The sequence below is a fragment of the Podarcis tiliguerta genome (genome assembly GCF_965153285.1).
Source record: "Podarcis tiliguerta genome assembly, chromosome: 3".
In the NCBI taxonomy this organism is placed as follows: domain Eukaryota; kingdom Metazoa; phylum Chordata; class Lepidosauria; order Squamata; family Lacertidae; genus Podarcis; species Podarcis tiliguerta.
In genome coordinates this window covers 68,056,474-68,064,966 of record NC_139536.1, presented here as the reverse complement: position 1 = coordinate 68,064,966, position 8,493 = coordinate 68,056,474, and the positions used below count along the sequence as shown (strand labels likewise).

At 41.1% G+C, this 8,493-nt stretch overlaps 1 protein-coding gene across 3 annotated transcripts in view; it reads left to right on the top strand.

Annotated features, from left to right (window-relative positions):
• Positions 1-8,493, top strand: part of LOC310674495 (uncharacterized protein) — a 141,277-nt gene that overhangs the window by 1,506 nt on the left and 131,278 nt on the right. For all 3 annotated transcript variants that reach the window (XR_014509611.1, XR_014509612.1, XM_083433751.1), the window contains exon 2: positions 1,526-1,610. The gene's annotated coding sequence lies outside the window, so the exon portion shown is untranslated. The remainder of the gene's footprint in view (positions 1-1,525; positions 1,611-8,493) is intronic.

Below are 8,493 nucleotides of genomic sequence, written 5' to 3'. Positions count from 1 at the left end.
ATAGAATGTATCTAAAAGAGCCCTCAGGTAGTGAGTTTTAAAAAAAATATTTGTGTGTAATTCTGTAATTCTTACAAATATGGAGAAACAAACAATCTATTGGATATCATAGTAAAAATAAATAGCAGTAAGAGAAGTCTACAGGGAGATTTCCATAGCTTAACTAAGAGGGGGGCAGCTGCCCCCATCCAATAAATAAATAAAAATACAGATAGCTTGGTTCTGTCCCTCTAGCATATATTTTGCCCCCTCCCCCCAAATCCTAGCTACGCCCATGATGGCAGCTAAAAAGTAATTAACAATAATGATGTTCTGTGATTAGAGCAAGGCTGGGAGAGTGAGTCTGGCCCCTGAAACAATTTTTCCCTGCCTTTTCAGGCACTGGCCAAGTTTTATCTAGAGTGAAAAGTTTTAATACCATGTTTTTGTTTTAACTTTTTAATTTCTATCATTTTGTATGTCCAGCTGTGCCTGGGCACATACACCTTTTATTATTATATTATTATTATTTATTACTAGGTTGCACCAACTTTATTGTGGCACTTGACCATTTGCATGAATAAAAATGATTAGAACACCCCAGAAGCATTCCAGAAGAAAGTCAGACCAAGGCTGACTTGACCCCGCTAGGGAATGAATGATTGTTGGGGTGCCACTGCAGGCATGGTTCCCAGATCCACAGTATGCCCCATCTCATGTACCAGTCTACTGTGGAAGCAGCAACTTGGCCACACATTCTTGAAGAAACTCCATGTTTACCTCATAACATGTAATTTTGCCCTTAGCCATGCTATAGTGCTTCCTAATCTTTTATTGTTGGCATCTGTCTGTCTTGAATGACAATAGTGTGCACTTCTGGGGATGAAGTCAAACTGCAGGAGAGTCTTTTTGGCCTGGCAGGCCAGACTCTTATCCTTCCCCCAACCCCCAGTGGCTAAATTTGACAGGTGGGACAGCCCACCAGTCAATCATCTGACAAAATGATGGTGCCAGATGATTGACACATGTCGAAGTCCCCTGTGCATTGCTTCCCAAATACTTGACAGCCAGCTGGAAGCACCATTTAAATGCTTTGCAAAGCCTTAGGAGATGCTGAGCACAGGGCTGGTAAAAGTGCTTTGTGCAATGGTTTTCCAGTGCCCACAAACACCCAGCTGTTGGGCATTTGAGAAGCACTTTGTGCAGCAATTGCCTGGCAGTCAGCTGTTTGCCAGGTGCTTGGGAAGCAATGCGCAGCAAGACTCTTCAAAATCCCCTTTACGCAAATCCCACCTTTATCTGTCCCATACCGTATGTCAGCTGTAGGGCAGGATGCATGGCCTGCCTGAAATGGCCAAATAGTTGGGTTTGGTGGACTGAAGGTTCCTTGTTTCTAATTTAATGCAAGCTCCAAAGTCTTCACACTATTCATCTTTTGAGAAGAGATGGCAATGCAATGCTATTTTTAACTTTTCCAAAAAGATGAGGGAAGAGATCTTAACACATTTCATTTATTTCATAAAATTTATATACCTCTTAATTGTAGAAAAAACCTCAAAGCAGTTTTTGCTTGAAGCCTTTGGGGAAAATAAAGAAGAATTTCTTCATCCTTTGACGTGTATAAAGACAAGGTCAGTTTTTGTTCAAGCAGTTTCTTCCCAACCTTTGAAAATTTAAGTGCTTTCTAAACCTAGCAAATACCTAATGGAATAAAATGGCATAATTTTTTGTTTAAGTGATAGATTAATCTTAACAATTCAGATTAATGGTTAAGATTGGTGCTATTAATCTTAACCCTGTCTAATCAGAAGGAAATCCTACTGACTTCAGTGGGGCTTATTCCCAGGTAAGTGGGGTTAGTACTGTAGCCTACGTTCTGATATTGGTCAACATCTATCTCTGGCAAATCTTTAAGCTGTGAGGGCACAGCAGGGAAAACACAGCACACAACAAAGAAAAGTTTAGCAAATTGAAGCAAAATAAATGTTGGCTTCTTTCAGGGTACTCCTTTCCATATTGGTATACAAAAGGAACTTTATTTTGAGCTGATTCAACTGTTCCTTCTTAAAGCAACATGATTTTTTCGAATTAGGAGGTTGGAACACACCTTGGAATTCATCTAGTCCAACTCTCTGCTGAATGCATGACCTGCAACATAGGATGCTTTGTGCAACTACAGTGTTTCTGACATGCCTCTTCTTAAATTCCTCCAGCAAAGGAGAGCCCTCCGCCTGCAGAGGCAACATCTTCCACTGTCAAACAGCTCATACTGTTAGGCAGGTCCTTCTTATGTTTAGCCTAAATCTGCTACCCTGCACTTTTTCTACTAACTTAGTCTTGCCCTCTGAGCAACAGAGACCAAGCCTGCTATGTCTTGTGCGTGACATCCCTTTTGACACTTGAAGACTGCCATTGTGCATCCTTTTGACATTTGTCTTCTTTAGGCTACCCAGCTCTTTCAACCATTCTTCAGAGGACATGGTTTCCAGACCCCTCACTTTCCTAGTCATTATCCTCTGGACATGCTCCAGTTTGTCAATGTCCTTCTTAAAGGATGCTGTGTTCTTGTGATTGCACATAGTATTCAAGCTTCAGCCCAAACAGTGCAGAACATTTGTAATGAATAATAGCTTTTGTGCCTTTATGGTCACTGATCTCACTGGGGTGGTAATTCTATGTCTGGAATGTAGGTGGACCTTACCTGATTGAATGCAGCACATAGAAAACTAGTCTAGCACTCTTCTCGTTGACATGCAGTTTTCTATTTGCAGATATATTTTTCTTCTATTTTGTTTAGTATAGAAAAATATTCAAACATGTGAAATCCCGCATGCAGTCTGAAGTGTTGTAGATCAGATTTAGTACCTGAGTGAGAAGTGGCCCTCCATGACATTATAGGAGAAAAATCTTACTCCTCTGTACCATATTTTTCTGACTGATGCTTTCCTGAATTGATGTGCTTTGGGCAAGAATCCTTTTGGATCTGGGTAATGCTAGCAATCCATTGTTTAGATTTCCACCTGACTGGATGAGGTTGTTTGGACATGATCCAGTTACGGAGGAGTAGATTCATTTTGTTACATTCTGTTATCATTTTGCTATTCCAACATGTGAAGACATCCACATAGCCTCTACCTACTGGTGTGGGCATACCGCAGGCAACTTGGAAACACATCCAACTGTACTGATGTGTACAAGGATGTCCGTCTGCAAGTTGAAATGCAGTGGAAAACAGCAACCTCTGTGTTTTATGCTGGCATTGTATACATAGACTGTGTCTTTCACCAGGTGTTTATCCATGCTGCAGTCTTTCCCTGACTCTAATTAATCCAATGGGATGCACAGCCATACTCTCTGTTGAACTGTATGACAGAAAGAGAGAGGCTGTAGTCTAGCATATTCATGGGGGGAAACTGTCAGCCCCTGCCAAGGTCCTGTGGGGAAATAAAGTCATCTGACTCTGCTTTCTCTCTTTCAAGCCAATCAATTGGCAGCAGCACCAGTTGGAGTCAAGCCATTCTCATAGAGGCCTCCAATGGCAGCTGCTATATATTGCATAATACAAATATACATATGCATGTTAATAGCATTCTGGTAAATAACATCATGTCTAGTTTGGGCCTTATAGTGTGGGAAATATCTCCCAGTTTATGAAGCTTTGGATGCCGCAAGGAGGGGACAGTTGGGCAACGAGTGCATGATGTAATTCTGGTTGCAAGTTGACTGCGTGGGCTGGAGGTTTGCTAGATGCACAACCTGTTCCTCTTCAAAGCCATATGCCCTTGAAACACACAAAGATGTTTTGCTTTCCTTCTTTCTAAGGAAACTGCACTTCCTGAGTCTGTGTTGAAAACAGAAAAACAACACCTCTGAAAAAGCAGCACTTACAAGTTGACCCCACACCTCTTTGTGGGGACTGGGGCTAAGGAAATAGCACTTCTTATTCCTGAATAAAGCACATTAGCCAAGTTCTGCAGACCAATAAGTCAATTAAAGCAATCTCCATATTTTCTATTCCTCCCTATCAAATTATGACATTGCATTATTAACTCAAATAGACTTGACGAACTTCCATTACAGCAAAACAAACTTCTTTTTTTTAACACTGTAAAGTGGTTATGCTGAGAATTTTTTAAAAGGTCACTGAACAAGGGTGTTCTGCCATGAACAGCAGCATTTGGTATTTATTCCCTTATTTAGAAAGTTCAATAATGGATGTGGGGCTGAAAACCTCTAGCATTTGGTGACTTGTCCAGAATAGCAAACAGGCAACTTGCTACCTGAGATTTGTTGCAAACCTGTGAGATGACTGCTTTCTTCCATAATGAATCAGATGACACAAGGTGATGGTGAGGAGTGCATGAATCACAGATGATTCATAAAGAGAATTAGGCTGAGCGCAGGAGCAAAAGGGGTCAACACATGGGCCTCACATGGCAAAATGAAACTTCGGGTGCAGCTTACTGAGACAAGAAGAGTTAGATACTCAGTAGGCAGGCATTGGATCCCAGCTCCGTTTTTAGATAAGATAATAAGAACATGGAAGAAGGTGGAGGTGCTTGTTCTTTCTTGTGAACCCTTTTTCTTCCTTGGAAATGTCCCTCGCGAGGCAGTTTCTTTCCACACAGTCCAACTTCCAGTTCAGAAGTTCAGAATGTAAGATCAGGACAGTGGCCCATTTAGTCCAGCACCTATTCCTACCAGGTCCCTTCGGGAAACCTGCAGTAGTCAGGACCTGAACAAAAGGGCACTCTCTCTTTCTGTGGTTTCTAGCAACTGGTATACCCCCCAAGTGTGGAGGCAGAGCACTTCCCCCAACAGCATGTAACTGAATATGCTTTTCTCTGCTAAATAATGACTTGTATTTTGGGAATTCCAGGCCTCTCTAGTCAGCTGATATGCCAGAAATATAACCGCTTTTAATATTGTCATCTTGTTTTAATTGATTATCCTTTTTAATTTTTATTACTAGCTGCAGTTGTGGTTTCTAAAAATAAATAAAAAAAATATCCCATTAAGAATTTCTCCCATCTTCTTCATTAATGTTTGCTCTCTTTGGTTTTATTTATTGAATGATTAAATTACCATTAGCAGATGGCAATTGAAGTATATAAAATGCAAATGCCTCCAGTATCAAGCAAGCATATTTTACTGACAAAACCCAATTTACAAGCATGTGGCAATTGCTCTCTGTTTTGCACACAGAATGGAAAATGATAGGGATGCACAGACCATCTCACTTAGATAAATTAAAAATAATTTATTCATCAGATCAAAGTACTGCCAATAGTGCAGTTCGGAATATGGATTGGGAGATGGAATTTGAACATATGGTTTTCAGTTTACTCTTTATCAAGGAGGTGAACTGTCTCTTTCCTTCCCCCCCCCCCACTGTCAGTTTAACAGGAGGCCACCAGGGCATTAGGGGTGCTAAAGAGTAGGTTAGTTTGGATTTGGTGGTTACACACACCCTTATGTTATGCCAAGAAAAGTATTGGTCTTTAAGACTCAGAGCTTGCATTAAAAACTTGGCACTAAAGCATTGATCTAATGCAGAACAGACCTTTGTGTGCAGAATGAAAAATACCAGAGTGAAAGATACCAGAATGAAAGATGCAAAAGCAGCAAGACTGATTAGTTTTTATTGGACCTTATGTATATTAATAAAAGTATATGTAATATCCCCGGTCATTTTCATTGTTTTCAGAAAAATCATTGCACTTTCATTTACTTTGCAGCTAGTGCTCAGCACTAGTTCCACCCCAGGAGTCATACAACATAGTACAATCCAGTGGAACATTCTATATTCACTGGGCACTATTCCCCCAAGAAATACCACATAGGATTGTAGCACATTACTGCAAACATATCATTAGGGAGTATACATGCTATACTTTCTTGTATAGCAGTTTCTTGTAGAAGCATAAGCTTGCTGCCATTGACGTTGGGGAGAGAGGAGGGTAACCATCCTGTAATTATTTTATTTGTCACCAAGACAGCTGTTTGTGGGAAAAACAAGGTGGCACCAAAAGCTGTCCTGGCCTCCTTGCCTGGATGTAATCACCAGCTCTAATCTCCCTTGCCTCAGCGGAGGGCCTGTGTAATGGAAAATACATGGCAAAGTATTGTACTGTATCACAAGGAGAGGGTGGCATCTAACAGTTATTTCTCTCATGTTTTATGTTAGCCTTGTATAAGTAACCTGAAATTGCTTAGCTAATAATAAAATACTTCTAGGCTGCGTCTTACATAAAGAATTAACTGTGTGTAGAAATGGATGATGTCATGCAAAAGGGTAGGACCACACCATGCGAATAAGGGTGGTAGGCTTTCCTTACAGGCCATCAAGATAAGCCTAGGCAAGTGCATGAAGTTAGCACAGGAGTAGGGAGATTCCAACAGCAACTTTGACTGGAGGGGTAGAAGGATGTGCTGCTGTTTGGGAAGGAATTTGCCAGCAAGTCAATGGGCCATAAGATGCCTGCTTCTTTAACGCTGGTGCTTCTGTTCTCATCTAGCAAAATAAGCATTATTAAAAATCAAACCTGAATCCAAATAAAACCCCTTCCCCATTGACAAGGAAAAAAACCCTGCTTTTCATCCAGCTAGCAAGACAGCCAGAACCTCCACTGATTCTGGTTGTGATGTTAAAAAGTAACTTTAAGAACTAGTGCTTGGGCTCGCTTTTCCCTTCTTACTCCCTTTCTTTTTTTCCTTGTGTGTCATGTGCTTGTAGCTTGTGAATCTGTGGGCAGAAAGAAACTGCCTTAGAACTGCCAGCCATTTTTGTAAGCCATTCTGACAGCCTTTTTGGCTAAAGGGAAGGGTATAGATGCTGTAAATAAATAAGAGTTTCCACATATAAAGCTGCTTTCCCCATTGATGTGAATGGGAATTACGGTCGTGATCATCTGTCCACTAGCATACAAGTAAGCTCCATTGTAGAACTTGCTTCAGATTAAACATGGGCGGGACTGAGATGTAAGTAAATTAGAAAAGACACATTCCATTGAATGTAAGCCTGTGTAGGGTGTGTATACACATTTTATTTTAGGATCAATGTGGACTGAATACTTGGGTTTTTTCCATGTAGTCCACACACCAGTTAGATTTATTGCATTTTTTTGGCCTTAGAAGTCTTCCTGAGAAAGTAGTTTCATTCAGAAAATAAAAGCTCATAGGAGATTGATTATGCATTAACACAGAGTGTGCCCATTTTAAAACAGATGTAGGCAGTTCCAGAAATATGTGTTTGTGTATCCAGACCTTCCCAATGACATTGGGGGTGGGCGTCTACCAAGAGCACAATCATCACTTCCTTCATCATTAACTTTTAGCATGTGCAGGGAGACAAAGGTAGGGATTAACTAATAAAGGGGAGGGTTTTAAAACTTATATCAAGTAACCACAACCACCCTTGTGGACAGTAGGATCGAAAAACAATCTAGATTTAAAGAGCATTTTGAGGACAAGCATGAATGATTCCAGGAAGAGAAGGGGGGGGGGGGGATTGTGCTGCAAACAAGTTAGGGCAGTGGTAGTGAACCTATGGCACGCATGCCAGAGAGGGCACTCAGAGCCCTCTCTGTGGGCACGCGCACCATCGCTCCAGCAGAGCCATAGCTTCCATGCTGGGGGTGGAAGGAGGAGGAGAGGAGGGCTCGTGCGTGCCGTCCAAAGCCTGCAGCACTAGGGCCTGGCGAGCAAGTGAGCTGAGCAGGTGTTGACTTTTGATGTGCCGGGGCCTCCTGCTCGTCTGTTTTTCCTACTCAGGAGTAAGCCGCCTTGAGTTCAGCAGGGCTTAACTCCCAGGTCAGTAAGCATATGAAGATGGCAACCTAAGAAGGGGCTGCTGGGTTTATATGTTCTCTGGGCTTTCCCACAGAAGCCAAAGAGAAATTCATTCTGTGGAGGCTGCGATCAAACAGCAGCCGAAGAAAGAGATAATAATAATAATAATAATAATAATAATAATAATAATAATAATTTCTACCCCACCCATCTGGCTGGGTTTATTTATTTATATTTATTTGTATGTGCACACACAGCAGCACACACACAGGCAATCATTATTATCTCATATTAAAAATTGGGAGAGGGTGGCTCTTAGTACAGCCCTCCAGTGTACACTAGTGGCCAAAATTGTGGAACCTTCTGGAAAAAATGTATTTCCGGGGTTTGATGGCTCATAACACCACTTTGTTTTGGAGTAATATCAGTGCTTTTTTCCCTGTGGGGACGCAGGGGGACAAATACCCCCCAAAATTTTGTGAATTTAACGGGAGAAGAAATTCACTGTTATTTATTTGAACTGTATTTATTTTCCCCCGGTGGTGATTTTCTTAAGTTAAAATGAGAGTACCCCTAAACATTTTTTTTAGAAAGAAAGCACTGAGTTATTCCCTAAAATTACCGTATTTTTCGCTCTATAAGACACACCAGACCATAAGACGCACCTAGTTTTTGGAGGATGAATACAAGAAAAAAAAATATTCTGAATCTCAGAAGCCAGAA